The 4,062-nt window shown below is 40.2% G+C and overlaps 1 protein-coding gene across 1 annotated transcript in view; it reads right to left on the reverse strand.

Moving 5' to 3' along the window:
• Nucleotides 1–4,062, reverse strand: part of efna4 (ephrin A4) — a 35,499-nt gene that overhangs the window by 8,266 nt on the left and 23,171 nt on the right. The window lies entirely within an intron of this gene.

Raw genomic sequence — 4,062 nt, forward strand, 5'->3', positions numbered from 1 at the left:
CAGAGACATATATAGGTAAAACCTTGTTCCCATCTTCAATTTTGGCTCAAGAATTGAATCAATAAAAATGAACATTTTGCCAAGGATGCTGTATTTGCACCAGGTTCTCCCAACAGAGGTATCAGACAGACAATGTTTGGAATGGGACACATTTTCGTTGAGCTATTTTTGGCAGGAGAGGAGGCCCATGATAAGGTTCTGGAAGCTCCAGCTGGCCAAATGCAGAGGATGAGTTGCCCTCCGTTGGCTATGACTATTAACACAGCTGCACGGTTGAGAGTCCTGACATTTTGGTGTAGCCTTGACTTTGGGGCCAAATGGAAAGAAATGGAATCAGCAATATCAAAAGACAATTCAAGCTACCTTGGGAGATAAAAAAAAAAGGTAAACAAAACTACGATAGAGGCAACCCAAGGATAAATAAGGTTCTTAAGATCTGGTCAGATATGGTTTCCAAACTGGAGTTGGAGAAGATGATTAGGGTTCTGAGATGGTGTGGGACCCTGAGTTTACCCCAAATAACCTGAACAAAACATACATAAGATGGATTCATCAGGGGTTGACAGCCTACTACACTTTGATGCATCAGGGGAAACTAAAGAGCTTTCTGGAAATGAAAACACTACACAAGCTCACAAATTGTGACTTTTTTTTAGATATCTACAGGTGCGTCACTATTTAAATGAACAACTGCACAAAACAAAGGGATATGATAATCAATACGATACAAATTCTATGCAGAGCACACGACTCCGGCCTGAGCTGCAAAGGCATCTTAGGACTCTACAAGGCACTACAGGACAATAAAAACAATAATACCGAACTGAAATGGGAACAAGAAGGAGAACTGAGTATAGCAGATAAGGATTGGTTAATGTTGTGTGAAATACAATGGAAAATGACGAGCTCAACCTCACAGAGAGAGTTCTGCTGGAAAATAAATCTATCCAGGTTTTTTTTTTTTTTAAATCACTCCGGTTCAGAAAACTTACCTGAACAAAACTCCAAAATGCTGGAGACACTGTGGGAGCCAAGTGGCTAACCACTACTAACTATTCTGGTTGTGTCCTTTAATTGCTGTATTTTGGTTAAACATACATGGAGAAATCCAGAAAATATTCAAATTGAAAATTCCATATAAGTGGGAGACCTTGTATATAGGAGCTATATCATCCGACAAAGCAGGTTCAAATTCAAAATATTTAATACGGATAAGAATAAGATGGTGGAAACCAGACATACCCACAAATGATGACTGGATGGATATTTTTGTCATGGAGAGAATAACATACTCCATGAGGCTGCGGCTTAATAAATTTGAAGAAATACATCACTCCCATTCACCCTTCATTTATATGATCTTCTTTGAATTTGTTTCTCTATTACTGAAAGACTGGTGCACATCCCATGTCCATTGTTAAATTAAAAAAGAAAAAGAAAAAAAGAACAGCAGCAAGGTTGTTTTCTTGTTTCTACCATATCAATACCTCAAGATATCAGTATAAAGAACGACGCCATCTCCCTGTCACTGCTACATATCACAGTTATCTACGCAGCTAAATAAAAACAATAAAATACACTACTGAGAGTGCAACCATAAAAGAATGCAACTGCACTGATATCAATAGTCATCATGGCTCACATGGGAAAACAGACAAACATCAGCTGTATTACCTGTCACTTCAGCATTGCTTTTACAAAACAAATCTGTCTGGAAAGTGCCGTTAAAGGGCTTTATATTTGAATAATTCACAAACAGCTGCTAACTCAACAGGGACCCACTGCACAAGCTGAGTGTATTATCACCAACAGTCTGCCTCTCTGATAAGATACAGCACAGATCAGCAGTAGGACTATAGAGTTAGGTATTATCTGTGGTGGCTGAGAGTACTCAATGCAAACAGGTAAAACACAAGAAAACATTACCACTTTGATAGGAAACCCAGTAAAAACACCGCTAATCAACCGTGTACAGAAACACACTGAAAATACACAAAATACAATCAAGTAAACGCAGGTCATACCAAACACATCAACAGTGAGTTCAATTGTGGAAATTTCCTCAAGAATTTTAAAAACGGATAAAACAAACAAACAAACAAAAAAACAGAAGCTTGATTGTTTTAAGTTGACCACTTGCCAAAGTTGCTTGAGTTATGAGCTAAAGGCCCGCTAACTAACTTTTTTAAGTGGCTTGAAACCTTCGGATACCAAGTTAAGATTTGTTTTGGCAAACTACTATTTCCATAGCCATGAACAAAACTTAATGGTTATCTTAGTTTTAACATTAACAGGCCTTTTCCACAGCAGCCATTTCAATAAGACATAGAAAGGCACAGGTTTTACTCATAACATTGACAATGAATCCGTTCTCTTCAGGTGTCCTGGTAGGACTTGGCAGTGAGCAGGTATGCAATATTAAGAGCCGGAAACCAAAGCAGGTAAATGGAATTCAGCCATCATTAATTTGATTATTCACATCTGTGCTTTTCCTGCTGTGAAATGTCAAGAGGCCTAGGCTGTGTCTGAAATCCCAGCCCCATTAACTTGTTCAGTTACCACTCCTTTTGCAATAGACACTCAGTAGTTTATTCCATGGTGAGCAGTAAAATAGAGATCTTGGACGGTTATGCCAGGCTCATGTCATATCAAGTGTAATTATGAGCAGCCAAGTGGGAGAAACTGTTCATGTCAGCCTCTGACTTGTAATTCCTCATCAAAGATATCGGGACTTTCTGATGCCAACGGTGTCTCCCACTTTGGGAAGAAAATGATAGATTTGTTAACAAATGTTTGCCAAGTTGCAAAATCACCACTGCTGGCAGTTGCATCAAAATAAAATAATGTTAATATTGATACAGCTGCACTGCTACAAATACGTAACATACTGTACGTTACACCCCCTTGACCTGTTAAGCAGCAGAATGCTACAACTACTTAGTGTGTGAACACGAAAACAGGGGTGGTTCAAATATAAAGATAATTTTCACCTCCATCAAAAACTAGCATTTCATTATGGCATTGTTAGAGGAGAGTAGTGTCAAGGATAGTTTTTTTTTTGCCCAATTAAAACACCATATACTGTTTAACAAGAGACATTGGCTATGCCCCAACTGCACCTTTAGCCTTTGACCAATTACTTATTAATTTGTTTTTAGTGTCCCCTGTGTTGTTTAGGACTAGTTTTGTTTCTGTATTTGTTTTGCTTTCCCATTTGAGAAATAGTATGATTACTACGTATTGTCAAATGTGTTGCAGTATTTTACTCTGGTTTTATTTATCTGCAGCACAAAGCAGTTTGTTTGGTTTATCTATTTGCTTATATTTTCTGAAGCTGCAATTCATTGCAGCTCTCTTTGCCGCCGTTACCATCCCCTCAAATGGTTTCGAGTTGTGAGTGGCTGGCTATCAGAGAACCCCGAGGTGGTTCCTGTTTGTGGGGATGCAGACATGCAGAACCAATGGGTGCCGGCCAGCAGGCCAGGCAGTGGGTCAGAGAAGCAGAGACTTGTTAGAGTCCTAGTCTGTGGGAGCCGGGGAAAGCAGCTGAGCCCAACTCAGATGTGCCAAGTAATGCCATTAGTGTTCCTAATACTATTGTAGTGTTCTCCCAGGCTCATGCCATTATACTGTCTCCAGTGCTGCGGGCCCATTCAGCACACAAACCCCAGAGCCAGACATTTGGACCAACTTTAGGTCTTATCTTTGATGTGGAAAAAACACACAATCGCTCTGAGCCCAGTGTGGCCCAACTGCGGGGGGGAGAGCACCATTGTTGCTCTTCTATGAACTGGCCTGAACAACCACAATAGCCCAGCGTGCGTGTGTATATACACATATACATGTGTGTTGGCATGTGTGTATAACTACTCTCTCATGCTCTCACAATGCTCCATTGTCCCCTGGACTGCAACAGTAATTTATTTAAAGATTCTTTCTCTCCGTTCACCTCATCCATCCCTTTTCTCCATCGCCTTTGTTGCTCTCCCTTTTCTTCGTCTTCTAATGTGGATTCCACTTATCTGGCCTCTCCTGTCCCTTTCTCCCCCTCCCTCCCTGTAC

The sequence above is a fragment of the Monopterus albus genome, unplaced genomic scaffold (genome assembly GCF_001952655.1).
Source record: "Monopterus albus unplaced genomic scaffold, M_albus_1.0 scaffold84.1, whole genome shotgun sequence".
Lineage (NCBI taxonomy): Eukaryota > Metazoa > Chordata > Actinopteri > Synbranchiformes > Synbranchidae > Monopterus > Monopterus albus.